The 16,865-nt window shown below is 44.1% G+C and overlaps 1 protein-coding gene across 2 annotated transcripts in view; it reads left to right on the top strand.

The window, feature by feature from the left end:
* JAM3 (junctional adhesion molecule 3) overlaps positions 1–16,865 on the top strand; it is a 148,801-nt gene that overhangs the window by 5,668 nt on the left and 126,268 nt on the right. Inside the window, exons 1-2 of one of the 2 annotated variants that reach the window (XM_056544479.1) lie at positions 4,906–4,946; positions 9,245–9,346. The gene's annotated coding sequence lies outside the window, so the exon portion shown is untranslated. Of the gene's footprint in view, positions 1–4,905; positions 4,947–9,244; positions 9,347–16,865 lie in introns of those variants that run through there. The other variant, XM_056544478.1, reaches the window with a different exon arrangement.

Here is a 16,865-nt window from a genome sequence, read left to right as displayed (position 1 = left end):
TCATAGACATCACTCTACTATTATTATCTATGGGCTTCATTTCCTCTGGACTCCTATTATAACCCATGGGGTCCTATTATAACCTATGGGGTCCTATTATAACCCATGGGGTCCTATTATAACTACTGGAGTCCTATTATAACTCATGGAGTCCTATTATAACTCATGGGGTCCTATTATAACTACTGGACTCCTATTATAACTCATAGGGTCCTATTATAACTCATGGAGTCCTATTATAACTCATGGAGTCCTATTATAACTCATGGGGTCCTATTATAACTCATGGGGTCCTATTATAACTTATGGGGTCCTATTATTGCTCCTGGAATCCTATTATGAATCCAATACTCCTATTATAACTACTGGACTCCTATTATAACTCCTGGAGACCTATTATAACTCCTAGACTCCTTTTATGACTCCTGTTATAACTCATGGGGTCCTATTATAACTACTGGACTCCTATTATAACTCATAGGGTCCTATTATAACTCATGGAGTCCTATTATAACTCATGGGTCCTATTATAATTCATGGGGTCCTATTATAACTCATGGGGTCCTATTATAACTCATGGGTCCTATTATAACTCATGGGGTCCTATTATAACTACTGGACTCCTATTATAACTCATGGAGTCCTATTATAACTACTGGACTCCTATTATAACTCATGGAGTCCTATTATAACTCATGGGGTCCTATTATAACTCATGGACTCCTATTATAACTCATGGGGTCCTATTTTAACTCATGGGGTCCTATTTTAACTCATGGGGTCCTATTATAACTCATGGGGTCCTATTATAACTCATGGAGTCCTATTATAACTCATGGGGTCCTATTATAGCTCCTTGGGTACTATTCTAACTCATGGGGTCCTATTATAACTCATGGGTCCTATTATAGCTCCTGGGGTCCTATTATAACTCATGGGGTCCTATTATAACTCATGGGGTCCTATTATAACTCGTGGAGTCCTATTATAATTCATGGGGTCCTATTATAACTCATGGACTCCTATTATAACTCATGAGGTCCTATTATAGCTCATGGGGTCCTATTATAACTCATGGGGTCCTATTATAGCTCCTGGGGTCCTATTATAACTCATGGGGTCCTATTATAACTCATGGAGTCCTATTATAACTCATGGAGTCCTATTATAACTCATGGAGTCCTATTATAACTCATGGGGTCCTATTATAACTCATGGGGTCCTATTATAATTCATGGGGTCCTATTATTGCTCCTGGAATCCTATTATAACTCATGGGGTCCTATTATACCTCATGGACTCCTATTATAACTCATGGAGTCCTATTATAACTCATGGAGTCCTATTATAACTCATGGAGTCCTATTATAACTCATGGGGTCCTATTATAACTACTGGACTCCTATTATAACTCATAGGGTCCTATTATAACTCATGGAGTCCTATTATAACTCATGGAGTCCTATTATAACTCATGGGGTCCTATTATAACTCATGGGGTCCTATTATAACTTATGGGGTCCTATTATTGCTCCTGGAATCCTATTATGAATCCAATACTCCTATTATAACTACTGGACTCCTATTATAACTCCTGGAGACCTATTATAACTCCTAGACTCCTTTTATGACTCCTGTTATAACTCATGGGGTCCTATTATAACTACTGGACTCCTATTATAACTCATAGGGTCCTATTATAACTCATGGAGTCCTATTATAACTCATGGGTCCTATTATAATTCATGGGGTCCTATTATAACTCATGGGGTCCTATTATAACTCATGGGTCCTATTATAACTCATGGGGTCCTATTATAACTACTGGACTCCTATTATAACTCATGGAGTCCTATTATAACTACTGGACTCCTATTATAACTCATGGAGTCCTATTATAACTCATGGGGTCCTATTATAACTCATGGACTCCTATTATAACTCATGGGGTCCTATTTTAACTCATGGGGTCCTATTTTAACTCATGGGGTCCTATTATAACTCATGGGGTCCTATTATAACTCATGGAGTCCTATTATAACTCATGGGGTCCTATTATAGCTCCTTGGGTACTATTATAACTCATGGGGTCCTATTATAACTCATGGGTCCTATTATAGCTCCTGGGGTCCTATTATAACTCATGGGGTCCTATTATAACTCATGGGGTCCTATTATAACTCGTGGAGTCCTATTATAATTCATGGGGTCCTATTATAACTCATGGACTCCTATTATAACTCATGAGGTCCTATTATAGCTCATGGGGTCCTATTATAACTCATGGGGTCCTATTATAGCTCCTGGGGTCCTATTATAACTCATGGGGTCCTATTATAACTCATGGAGTCCTATTATAACTCATGGAGTCCTATTATAACTCATGGAGTCCTATTATAACTCATGGGGTCCTATTATAACTCATGGGGTCCTATTATAATTCATGGGGTCCTATTATTGCTCCTGGAATCCTATTATAACTCATGGGGTCCTATTATACCTCATGGACTCCTATTATAACTCATGGAGTCCTATTATAACTCATGGAGTCCTATTATAACTCATGGGGTCCTATTATAACTCATGGGGTCCTATTATAACTCATGGAGTCCTATTATAACTCATGGGGTCCTATTATAACTCATGGAGTCCTATTATAACTCATGGAGTCCTATTATAACTCATGGAGTCCTATTATAACTCATGGAGTCCTATTATAACTCATGGGGTCCTATTAAAGCTCATGGGGTCCTATTATAACTCATGGGGTCCTATTATAACTCATGGGGTCCTATTATAGCTTATGGGGTCCTATTATAGCTCATGGGGTCCTATCCCTACTCTCATGTCTATCATAACTGTTTCTATATCTATGTCCCCGCTCCATAATACATATCAGATGGCATCTATTATGCTCTATATACTGTGCCATAATCTCACAGTTCATCTACCCCCAATCAGTGTCATGTCTCCTATCATCCCTGACCCCAGTGTAATTTCTCTATCTCACACACCATAGGGTCTGTTTCCTATAAAGCCATTTATCCTGTCAAGCGTTCTTGTGGAAAGAGACTCTTGGGAACATCCAGACTTGCAGATGTTGTACAGTGGGGATCAAAAGTTTGGGCACCCCAGGTAAAAATTTGTATTAATGTGCATAAAGAAGCCAAGGAAAGATGGAAAAATCTCCAAAAGGCATCAAATTACAGATTAGACATTCTTATAATATGTCAACAAAAGTTAGATTTTATTTCCATCATTTACACTTTCAAAATAACAGAAAACAAAAAAATGGCATCTGCAAAAGTTTGGGCACCCTGCAGAATTTATAGCATGCACTGCCCCCTTTCCAAAGCGGAGACCTGCCAGTGTCATGGATTGTTCTCAATCATCGTCTGGGAAGACCAGGTGATGTCAATCTCAAAGGTTTTAAATGCCCAGACTCATCTGACCTTGCCCCAACAACCAACACTATGGGTTCTTCTAAGCAGTTGCCTAGAAATCTGAAACTGAAAATAGTTTGACTGCACAATCCCTCCAGAAACATCTGTCAGACACTGGAGTTGTGGTACACTATTCCACTATAAAGAGATACTTGTACAAATATGGTCTTCATGGAAGAGTCATCAGAAGAAAACCTCTTCTACATCCTCACCACAAAAATCAGCGTTTGAACTTTGTAAATGAACATATAGACAAGCCTGATGCATTTCGGAAACAAGTTCTGTGGACCGATGAGGTTAAAATTTAACTTTTTGGCCAGAATGAGCAAAGGTTCGTTTGGAGAAGAAGGGGAACAGAATTTAATGAAGCGAACCTCTGTCCAACTGTTAAGCATGGGGGTGGATCAATCATGCTTTGGGGTTGTATTGCAGCCAGTGGCACAGGGAACATCTCACAAGAAAAATGGATTCAATAAAATGTCAGCAAATTTTGTATGCTAACTTGATGCCATCTGTGAAAAAGCTGAAGTTAAAGAGAGGATGGCTTCTACAAATGGATAATGATCCTAAACACACCTCGAAATCCACGGGGGATTACATCAAGAGGCGTAAACTGAAGGTTTTGCCATGACCTTCACAATCTCCTGACCTCAACATAATTGAACATCTATGGATAGACCTTAAAAGAGCAGTGCGTGACAGACAGCCCAGAAATCTCAAAGAACTGGAAGACTTTTGTAAGGAAGAATGGGCAAAGATACCTCAAACAAGAATTGAAAGATTCTTGGCTGGCTACAAAAAGCATTTACAAGCTGTGATACTTGCCAAAGGGGGCAGTACAAGATATTAACTCTGCAGGGTGCCCAAACTTTTGCAGACGCCATCATTGGAAATGATGGAAATAAAATATAACTTTTGTTGACATATTGTAAGAATGTCTAATCTGTAATTTGATGCCTTTTGGAGATTTTTCCTTCTTTCCTTGGCTTCTTTATGCACATTAATACAAATTTTCACCTGATCCCCACTGTATTAGACCCTGCGAGCCTTGAGCCGGGTGCTGCCTGTTGTCCTCTAGAGGGATGTGGAGCATTTATTTATTGTGAGCACAGACTCCTCTGCAGGAATAGTACCAGGACTCACTATTGACCAAAATAGTTGTTTCTCTTTTGTGCATGTGGTGTGAAATGTTATAGACGTGGCCTGTCGAGAGGATGAATGCTTACCACATGCTCTCACCAGCTTGTCCTGTTCAGGAGGTTTCCTCTCATCCAATTCTCTGCCGGTTCTACGCAGTATTTTCTGCAGTCAGTGTGCAGGTTGCGTAGATATGACCCCACGTCTGCAGAATTTCTACATTTCTACAATTTCTAATCCCTGTACTTCTTTCTACTTTGCAGGGATTACAAGATTACTTGAATGCCATGTGAGATACTTTTCACCTTAGGGGAGATGTGTTGCACCTCCTGAAGCTTCTTTGGGGTTTTAGCAGCCAAATCCATGGTAATCAGCTGATCTCTGGTGTTCAAAAATTGTAATAGGATTTTACAAAAATAACAAACAGCACATTATAGCGCAAAATGTAAGAATATATAACAAACTGTTATGCATTGAAAACACATGCAGATGTTTAAAGAACAAGTGATCACAACCGACAGTCAGGTTATCAAAAACAACATTATGATACAGCAATAAACATAAGGAGCTGGGACTCTAACTGTACTATAGCCAACCTGCAACAAAAAAGACCCTCAATGAGAGCATAACCCAAGAAAGAACACACAGGAAAAATGAAAGGGTAAATAACGGGGGAAAGGGCCTTCAACCCACTGGAAAAAGGAATTGGGGGAGGGGGAAGGTCATGGAGCAATCCAAGTAAAATCGGGGCTGAATAATCCAGACATGGTTGCCAGACCTTTCGAAACACAGCCTCCTCATCGGTTAAAATACTGTGTAAATGGTCATTGACCATAATTCAGTTTAGCCCTCACCAGCTCCAAAGATACCACCTTTCAATAGGTCGATGTGAATTTCTGGGAATGTTTAGACACCACAGGTCATTCAATAAGGCACAAGTGGGAGACATAATCACATAAGCCTGAGTAATCGAAAATAACATATTAAAAATTCTCGAAAAACAATTAACTATAGGGCAGGTCCATCCTATATGAAAAGGAGATCCCACTGCCCCACAATTTGGAAAGCCTAATGGAGAATAACCTGGGACCATCTTTGTGATTTACTACTGGTGGGCAATTTGGCAATCTAGTTGAGAAGATAGGTCATCCTTTTAAGAAGCCAAGAATGTGTAAAAAACATATGGGCCAGATGGCCACAAGATGTGTGCCCCATAGGTGTGTATCTTCTTTCTGATCACCCAAAGTCTAGGTAGCTCTTTAACCTCAGAGTTGAAGGAGAACCGAGATCTCATCACATATCAGCTGATATTACATTTTAACATTTGCCCCTCTTATATAAAACTATGCCCTCTTGTGGTAGTTTTTCTTATTTTTAATATATTCTCTTCCTTTACTTTGTTGATTCCCTTTATGTATTTAAACGTTTTAAACATTTTTATATAACATGTTGCACCCATAGTACAGTTAAGAACAAGAAAAGTATGTTTACAAAGTTGTATGCTTTAGCCACAATTTGGCAGTACAGCAAAATAACAAAAACTACAGCAAGAAAGACCTACATAACAACACCAGATATATCACACTATTAACAAAAATACAGTGACCCCCCGACCTACGATGACCCCGACATACGATCATTTCAACATACGATGGGCTCTCAGAGGCCATCGCATGTTAAAGGCAGCATCAACATACGATGCTTTTGTATGTCGGGGCCATCGCATAAACGGCTATCCGGCGGCACTGACTGCTTTACGGTGCCCCGTATGGTCCGCTGACGATCACTTACCTGTCCTCGGGGCTCCGGTGCGTCCTCTTCGGGATAACCTGCATCGTCGGCGCTTTCCATCGTCGTCATCACGTCTCTGCGCACGCCGTCCGGTCATCCAATAGGAGCGGCGTGCGTAGCGACGTGATGGCGGCGACAGAGAGCGAGGATGCCGGGGAAGCAGAGGCCTTGCCGGAGCGTCGGGAACACCCCGGGGACGCGGCGACAGCGATGGAAGGCAACATCCAGGGCAGCGGTGACTGTCCGGAGTGGCAGGGACAGGTGAGTACAACTTCCTATATCAGTGGTCTTCAACCTGCGGAACCTCCAGATGTTGCAAAACTACAACTCCCAGCATGCCCGGACAGCCGTTGGCTGTCCGGGCATGCTGGGTGTTGGAGTTTTGCAACATCTGGAGGTCCGCAGGTTGTAGACCACTGTCCTATACTTTACATTGCACGGATCCCTCAACATACGATGGTTTCAACAAACGATGGTCCATTTGGAACGGATTACCATCGTATGTTGAGGGACCACTGTATTGTTAAATATTTGATGTCTGCCATGGGCCTCACACCTTATTAAACTCTTTTGTTACTGATTGCCTTAGTGTGGAGTGCGGCTTGTTTTGCCCTTGGTTATGGGTTGTGTTGGGCATACTGACAGGCATGGGTTTCAGAAAGGTCAGCGTTTCTGTATATTGTGCTTATCATATAACAGCTATTCCACTGAGAGGTTAATGTATGTGTGGGCGTGCTCTCCTCATCTACTCTGATACCTTTTGTACCAAAAGCCCATGATGAAGCACATGAGGACCCTGGCTTGTGCTCCCCCTCACATTCTGTGCACAGAGAGAAGTGTGGGTGGTGTCTGAGCTAGGACCCTGTATGAGACATCCAGGTGATTCACTGCTCAGGAAAGTTCTGCTAAAAGAGACAGAGATGATGATATCAGCCGCTCTAAGCAGATGGTGATGACTTTTTCGACGTAACAATAATCCCCCAGCACAGTACATTAGGCTGGGACCATCCACAATTATAGAGCTCACGTTCTGGGATGGTTGTAACTAAAATTTAAAGAGCCATACAGTAAATCAGAATTGTGATGCTCCTCTATATCATTGGTATATACTGTCTGCCCAAGGAGACACAATACCATCAGACCCACATCAAAGACTTCTCACCCAGCCAACCAGTACCCTTCTCTTTACTGATGATGGACAAGAACTTTAAAGCAGCACCTACAGATGGGAAATCATTCTTTTTGGTTTGATTGATAATTCCAGGTCATGTTTCGAGGTTTTGAGTAGTAGCTTACATGAAAGCTACTTCCAATAGGTTGCGTTAAAGCGCTACTTAGCAAACTTCAAAATAAAGGAAACATCGCCTGGCCCTCCTGATGTCAGCTTGGCAGTCTCCTCAAGAAGACACATTAACCTCTCAGACTCAGCTCACAGCATTCTCATCTAGCTATCATATTTAGAAGGGACAAGAGCCCCAAAAAAGGTGTGTACAGATGGCTCCCATTATTTTGAAGGCGATTTTGGCTGATAATCCATAGTCCTGGTTCAAGGCTATTTAAGGGGCTTAGCATTGGAAACTACCTACAATAGGTAACACAAGAGAAGTAATTCAGTTGACCAATAGGGACCCGTATTTAGTGTTAGAAAGCCTAAATACATCTCTGGACCTCATCCCACCCCAAAAAAGATACAACAATAATGCAATATCGGGCCCCATAACAGTTGCTTTGGCTCCTATGGCTATAGTAATGCCCACAATGTGTGGTTTGTAGGAGAAGATATTTTTCAGGCTTGGTCTGTTGGAACCCTTTTTGGTATTCTTCCAATAACCTTAAATAAGGTTATAACTATTTGCAGTAAAATTTGCCAGGTTCTAGATTTAGACAAGAGAAAACAAAATGTGGTGCTACAGAATAAACTGAGGAGCATTTCCAAACCACGACATGGGGTCAACTGCAAAGGTCAGAACAATGTGTGGTAACGGGGGGGTGATGAGGGCAGATGTTGTTACCATAGGGACAGATTGAATTGACCCCTTGTATTTTTTACACCAGGGCGTGGTTTATCCTTGATACCACCCAAAGGTATACCACTGGATCCTGGGCTAGGCACGGGAGGCAATAATGACTCCAACGCCAAGTTAGGGATAACGGTAGCTTTCCTGAGGGTAGACAGATGGTAAAGTCTGTACATTTCAGCTAGGGCCCTCGGAGGTGACCAGTGACTCAAAGACCTTAAGGGCTTGCTGGGACTTGTAGTAGGACTGGAAAATGTAATGCAGGCCACACTGACTTGACAGTTGCTGACAGGGACTAACGACTGACAAAGCTATGACTGTAGCTTACTTGCAATTGACTGTGGCTGCCGGCTTGACTTGAGGCCTCCATTGACTCTGGACACACACCTAGACTCGACTTGACTGCACTGGACCTCAGTTACTTTGTAACTGCTTTAGTAACACATTTAAGACACCAATACACATAAGTTGCGATAGGGCTGTTGGAGGCTATCGTCCCAATGCCTTGGCTGATGGGGCCCTTCAGTTCTCAACACTTCTCCCCAGAACTCAACATACATTGTTATTCTATACAACAGTGTTACATTTACATATTGTACTCTGTCTCTATATGTGCTTTTACCTATATCTCGGGAACCCCCTGGCCAGTAGAGTACCCTGTACACGTGGACAGGAGAGAAAACATTAGACATATATATGCATACATTGAAGACTTGTGGACTGGGACTATGAATGATGTTACAATCTTAAAATAGTAGATATTTATGTTTGTGGTCTATTTTGAATATATATGGACTAACGATGTGTGGTACAACTTAACATATTATATTGTGACCTACTCTTTGTACCTTGCAGGAATTTGTCCTTGTGTCGACCATTGGGACCTACGCAACACCGCTTCGGGGGAATTTGGGACTCTTGTGTCTTCTGGAGCTCCTGGAACCTATGGAGCTGCAGGTAACTACTCCTCGACAAACTCAAGAGCAAGTATTGGTCCAGGGCTGGTGGGACCCAGAATCGATGGTGTCCGCATTGGAGAGGCTGGAGACGGATTTGGTACTCTAGAGACCGGTGTATAGGCCGGAGCCAATGGTGACAAGACTGGGACTGGTGTAGAGACTAGAGTAGGTTGAACCAGCCATGGTGCTGGTGAGACACAGAAGACCACAGTCCGGGTCAGAGAAAACATGGGGAAATCCATGGATGGGTGGATTCTCTCGCCTGGAAGGTACTCTCTCGCAGGTCTGACAGCTGAAGGATTTGGTGCTGGGAGCACTAGTAGATCTTTCAGACATAACTTGATTCGGTTTTGGTGAACAACTTGCGGCTCGTACCCAGGCTTTTGTACTTCATAAACATCAGATTTCAGATAGGGTATGGTTTACACCCAATTGGAGTAGAACATCTGGGCCGCTGTCTTGGCTGTGAGATCTTTGACAGGTACAACGACAACCCATTTAGAGTAGAGATCCACCATGGTGAGAGCATAAGTATACCCGGACCAGCTAGGAGACAACTTGACATGGTCTAGCGCGACCAACTGGTTAGGCCTTTCACTCTGGATGGAATGGAGGGGGTGCTCTTGCGTCCTTGCACAAGTCTTGGTGACGTTACAGACAGCACATTCACTGCACCATTTCTCAATGTCGCTCCGCATTCCGATCCAGTGGAATCTTCGCCTGACAGTAGCTTTGGTCTTGTGGACTCCAAAGTGTCCTGATTGATCATGGTATGCGTTGAGGACCATCGCTGCATCTCTTCGGGGAACCAGAATCTGATGAAGTCGATCACCAGAGACCGGATCCAAAGAATTTCGGTGCAACAGTCCTTTGTGCACAAACAGTCGCTACCTCTGTCGCCACAGATATTTCAGCTCATAGTCACACTGGGCCTGGCGTAGACGGGTTGGTACCTTTTTCGCCAGAAGGTAGTCCAACAGATCCCCCATGACTCGACTTTTGTCCTAAAGAGTCTTCCAGGTGTATAGGTCTTCTTTAACCTGCATCCTGAGTCCTTAAAGACGTAGGGCATATGGGTACGCCCGTGGGAATTCCGGTCCCTGCCACTAGCCGGTCGGGGACCGGATCGGGATGACTGCTGATATCTGTCAGCAGGCATCCCATGCATATGCCCAGGGAGGTCCTGAGGCACCCCATGTCGGCGATCGCCGGTCAATTCAGACCGGCAATTTTTGGCGATTCCGGGTCATATGGGTCTCCGGTGACCCGGAAAATAAGGGGGATCCCCCTGAAGGGATAGGAGTTAGGTGGCAGGGGTGCCACCCCTTCTATCCCTGATATTGGTTGGTCAGAAGACTGACCAATAGCAGATCGGGGGAGGAGGGGTTAAAGTTCGGTCCCCCACTTTCTGCCCACCGACGGTAATCCGGGCAGAACGGGGGAACTGTAGCGTGACCGGTGGTGGAGGTCCCTTACCTGCGATCGGCGGCGGCGGTGACGTGCGGCTCCCTGGTGAAGACTATGGAAGCTGGTGAGTAGTTGCCTAGCAACATCTGGAGGGCTACAGTTTGGAGACCACTATACAGTGGTAATTTTTCATATGCACAGCCCACTGTTCCAAAAATCTGTCAAACGCCAGAGGGGTGTAAATGCTCACTGCACCCCTTATTAAATTCTGTGAGGGGTGTAGTTTCCAAAATGGGTCACATGTGGGGGGGTCCACTGTTCTGGCACCACGGTGGGCTTTGTAAAGGCACAAGGCCTCCGACTTCTATCCACTGTTCTGGCACCACGGTGGGCTTTGTAAAGGCACAAGGCCTCCGACTTCTATTCCAACCAAATTCTCTCTCCAAAAGCTCAATGGCGCTCCTCTTCTGAGCATTGTAGTGTGCCAGCAGTGCACTTGACGTCCACACATGGGTTACAAATTTTGCGGGGGATTTTCTCCTATTACCCCTTGTAAACATGTAAAATTTGGGGGGAAAACTGCATTTTAGTGAATTTTTTTATTTATTTACGCATTCGACTTTAACGAAAAGTCGTCAAACACCTGTGGGGTGTTAAGGCTCACTGTACCCCTTGTTACGTTCCTTGAGGGGTGTAGTTTCCAAAATAGTATGCCATGTGTTTTTTTTTTTTGCTTCAGTTCCAACTTGAATGAGCTGTAATTTGCATCGTTCTTCTCTGCTCCTCCCAGGTTACTAATGGCATAGGCAATTACTCGCTCTTGCCCTTTCTGGACTTGGGACAGGACTGCTCCCAGACCTTCACAACTGGCATCAGTGTACAGCCGGAAAGGCTGACTGTAGTCTGGATACGCCAAGATTGGTGGTTCTGTCAGCAGATGTTTGAGAGCTCGGAATGCCGTCTCTTGCTCTTCGGCCCATTCAACAGGTAGTTTTCCATTGTAGTTCTCCTTCGCCGTACCCCGTAGGAGAGATATGAGGGGTTCTGCAATCTGGGCGAAGTGGGGAATAAAATGGCGGTAGTAGCCGGCTAACGCCAGAAAGCTCCTGACATCTTTCACCGTGTGCAGGGTTGGTCAGTTCTTGACAACTTCTTCCTTTTCAGGATTAGGCTGGACTCCCTCTGCGCTGACAACATGACCCAAGTAGTGGACCTAAGGTTTGAGCAAGTGGCATTTTGATGGCTTGATCTTCAGCCCATGCTTGATCAGGACTTGGAAGACATCTGACAGGTGGCTAAGGTGTTCCTGGTAGGACTTGGAATACACAATGACATCGTCTTGGTACAATAGGACACTTTGAAAATTCAGATGGCCCAGGCACCTTTTCCATCAGACGCTGGAACGTAGCAGGGCCATTGCACAGCCCAAACGGCATACTTTTAAACTCGAACAGTCCCATGAGTGTCACGAACGCGGTCTTCTCCCGATCCTCCATGGCCAATGTCATTTGCCAATATCCACTGGTTAAGTCCAGGGTGGAGAAGTAAGCAGCTGACACGAGGGCGGTGAGTGATTCCTCGATCCTTGGCAATGGATAAGGAGACGTCCCTTGGGGTAGTGTCATCTCCAACCAGGAGTTGCGCCCACCAGGGCTCTGGAGGGCTCACACCGGATCCTTTGGCCACTTGAGCTGCACGCTGTCGGGCCACCAGAAGTTCTAAGCTACAGGAGAGTATTTGGGCAAGACAGTAGCAGAAACAGACAGGTTTACTAACCGCACCGGGACTCTCCCATTTGTGACAGTGACAAGGCTTCTCACAACTCGAACAAGAGGATGATCTTCCAATTGCATAAGTTCCAGCAGGGCTTAATAGTCCCCATTCTTGACTCTGGGACATGCACAACACCAGATGATGGTCTCTGTGTTGGGTTGTAAGGGCACCGACCTGATGTCTTGAACTCATACGCTGCAGATTTCACCTTGCTTGTTGGCAAACTTCTGCTCCACCTGTAGAACTTTCAAGTGATGCTGCGTAGCCCGCTGGCCTGAAGGGGACATATGGAGAAGAGAGGCATGCAAGGGATCTAACACTTCAGTGAAACAATTCTTCATAAGGTTCATCCCCAATATAAACTCAGCAGACCCCTTATCTGTCACATTATTTACAATCACTCCCTGCCCGCTAAGTACATGCTCTCCCAACTGAATGGTTGGCTCCCAGTATCCATGTCTGGGGACTGGTTGCCCATTACCCGCAACTACTTGGAAGTTAACATCATCCCAATGCTAATAGAAAACACTTTTAGGTATAGTAGACACTTGTGACACTGTATCTATCAATACCTCCAACAGTACACCTTCTACAATAACTTTTACATAGAGGCAGGTGGCAACATAAAGTGAGAGTCCTGACTTAGGTCGTTCGGAGATTGGACCTGATGACTGATTTCCTGAGGGCCGGTCCCCGACCTCAGGGGAAATCGATTTAAATCCAAGCACTGCATTTTCCAATGTCCTGACTTATTACAGTAAGTGCGAAACATGTCATCTCTGTACTTTCATTGTTTTATGCTCCTAATGAACCATTTAGTGTTTTTAAAATATCCCTGGCTTGGAATTTGCTTTTCATCACACCAGCAGCGCCATCTCAAGGCTTGTTTTTCTTCTCTGCATTTCTTCCATCGGTATTGATTCACTCCTTCTCCTGGGACCCGGGCTCAGCAGCTGGTTCTTCACATCTTGGCAACCCACTTGTTGAGTCAACATGCGTTTCTATTTGCTCATGGTAAGCGGCCACTACTTAAGGGCGACTTCAGCCTAATGACAGTGCTCGTCACTCTATTGTCCATATATTTTTTGTGGTAACGCACCAGGTGCTTTGAACTACAGGCGTGTCTGTTAGACGCGCTTATAGTTTAATGCGTCCTGGACCGGCCATGGAAGCAGGAGACAGCTGTGTATACAGCGACAGCGGTCCCCCGCTTCTGTGCTGCGGCAGCTGCAAGGGGGTGCAGTGGGGGCCTGGGCCCCCCGAGAGCTTGTGCCCCTTACTGGAGTACTGACTGTACTCCCCTGATGGCGGTCCTGTTTATTCATAATAGAAGTGATCATTCACATTGTAGTCCTGCCCTCTCATGATTATAAGGAGACCATTGCGAACTGATCTCTACTGAACAGGTAAAATTAGTTTACAAACAACAACAAAAAACGTGGTCTCAAATGGCTGGAGGTGCTCAACCCCAAATGCAGTTGTGCATATATACTGGGGGAGCAGATCCTGCCCTTGTAGTCCGTTGCTAGGGGCGATCCCCAGCATAAAAATGCATACAATGGAGGATGCCTGCAGCGGACTACAAGTGCCACAATAGAATCCTACACCAGATAAACGGTGTGGATGTGTAACAATTAGAATACTACAATACAGAAATTTAGGTGCACTACTGTGGTAGATGTATACAATGACATTGGCTAATCCCTCAACACTGATGTTAAAATTGAGACATTCGCCAGTGTATCCTTATATGAAGGACACACCAGAGCCCGCACACCAACGCCAAGGTTTCTCAGATGGCGCGGGACCTAACACTAACCTACCTGTGCGTAATAAGCAAAAAACGGGCCAGTGGGCAATTACAGCAGCACTAGGTCGGCATGCAGCCTGCTCCCAGTTCCCTCCAGCGTGACTAAGCACACATACAATGGAAGGGGGGAGAGAGGCTACAAGCCCCACCCAAGTTGGCTGATATAGGTGCATGGCCTCACAGGTGCAACCCTAATGCTGCCTGGAAAATGTTCAAGGCGCATTAACATATGGAGTTTACACACCTCCACGTATAAATTTACAAACAACAACAAAAAACGTGGTCTCAAATGGCTGGAGGTGCTCAACCCCAAATGCAGTTGTGCATATATACTGGGGGAGCAGATCCTGCCCTTGTAGTCCGTTGCTAGGGGTGATCCCCAGCATAAAAATGCATACAATGGAGGATGCCTGCAGTGGACTACAAGTGCCACATTGTGGCACTTGTAGTCCACTGCAGGCATCCTCCATTGTATGCATTTTTATGCTGGGGATCGCCCCTAGCAACGGACTACAAGGGCAGGATCTGCTCCCCCAGTATATATGCACAACTGCATTTGGGGTTGAGCACCTCCACCCATTTGAGACCACGTTTTTTGTTGTTGTTTGTAAATTTATACGTGGAGGTGTGTAAACTCCATATGTTAATGCGCCTTGAACATTTTCCAGGCAGCATTAGGGTTGCACCTGTGAGGCCATGCACCTATATCAGCCAACTTGGGTGGGGCTCGTAGCCTCTCTCCCCCCTTCCATTGTATGTGTGCTTAGTCACGCTGGAGGGAACTGGGTGCAGGCTGCATGTCGACCTAGTGCTGCTGTAATTGCCCACTGGCCCCTGTTTTTTGCTTATTACGCACAGGTAGGTTAGCGTTAGGTCCCGCGCCATCTGAGAAACCTTGGCGTTGGTGTGCGGGCTCTGGTGTGTCCTTCATATAAGGATACACTGGCGAATGTCTCAATTTTAACATCAGTGTTGAGGGATTAGCCAATGTCATTGTATACATCTACCACAGTAGTGCACCTAAATTTCTGTATTGAGGTAAAATTAGTTTATTGTGAGGGTCAGTGTGTCATATCAAAGGAAATAAATAATATTTTATGAAGTACAGTCATGGCCGTAAATGTTGGCACCCCTAAAATAAAAAGTATATAAAAGTATATAAAAAGTATTTCAAGTGTTTTTCACAGAAAAGGATTGCAGTAACACATGTTTTGCTATGCACATGTTTATTCCCTTTGTGTGTATTGGAACTAAACCAAAAAAGGGAGGAAAAAAGCAAATTGGACATAATGTCACACCAAACTCCAAAAATGGTCTGGACAAAATTATTGGGACCCTTTCGAAATTGTTGAAAAATAAGATTGTTTCAAGCATGTGATGCTGTTTTAACCCCTTAACGACCAACGATGTATATTTACGTCCTTGGCCGACTCCCGCGGGGTCACGCAGTCGGTCCCGGCATGTATCTGAAGCCGGGACCCGGGGCTAATAGCGCGCGGCAGCGATCGCGGCATTCAAAGTTGAGCTGCCCGGCTGCTCAGTGGGGCTGATCGGGACCACCGCAGGGAAAATGCACGAGCGGAGGTCCTCTTATCTGCCTCCGGCATGTCCCTTTGGCGATCTATTGCTCCAAGCCTAAGATGCAGACTTGAGCAATCGACCACCGATAACATTGATCACTGCAAAGCTATGGCTTTGCAGTGAACAGTGCTGGCAATCAGTGTGTGCAGTGCTATAGGTCCCTATGGGAGCTATAAAACTGCAAAAAAAAAAAGTGTAAAAAAAAAAGTTAATAAATGTGATTTAACCCTTTCCTTAATAAAAGTTCAAATCACCCCCCTTTTCCCATAAATAAAAACACCATGTAAATAAAAATGAATATAAACACATGTGGTATCGCTGCGTGCGTAAATGTCCGAACTATAAAAATATATCATTAATTAAACCGCATGGTCAATGGCGTACGCGCAAAAAAATTCCAAAGTCCAAAATAACATTTTTGGTCTCTTTTTATATCATGAAAAAATGAATAAAAACTGATCAAAAAGTCCGATCAATACAAAAATGGTACCGCTAAAAACGTCAGATGAGGGCGCAAAAAATGAGCCCTCATACCGCCCCATACGCAGAAAATTAAAAAGTTATAGGGGTCAGAAGATGACAATTTTAAACATATAAATTTCTGTGCATGTAGTTATGATTTTTTCCAGAAGTACGACAAAATCAAACCGATATAAGTAGGGTATCATTTTAATCGTATGGACCTACAGAATAAAGATCAGGTGTCATTTTTACTGAAAAATGTACTGCATAGAAACCGAAGCCCCCAAAAGTTACAAAATTGCATTTTTTCTTCAATTTCGTCGCACAATGATTTTGTTTTACGTTTTGCTGTAGATTTTTGGGTAAAATGACTGATGTCACTGCAAAGTAGAATTGGTGGCGCAAAAAATAAGCCATCATATGGATTTTTAGGTATAAAATTGAAAGGGTTATGATTTTTAAAAGGTGAGGAGGAAAAAACGAA

The sequence above is a fragment of the Hyla sarda genome, chromosome 10 (genome assembly GCF_029499605.1).
Source record: "Hyla sarda isolate aHylSar1 chromosome 10, aHylSar1.hap1, whole genome shotgun sequence".
NCBI classification, from domain to species: Eukaryota; Metazoa; Chordata; class Amphibia; order Anura; family Hylidae; genus Hyla; species Hyla sarda.
Note: the sequence above shows the minus strand (reverse complement) of the source record. Positions and strands in the feature narration are given on the sequence as shown.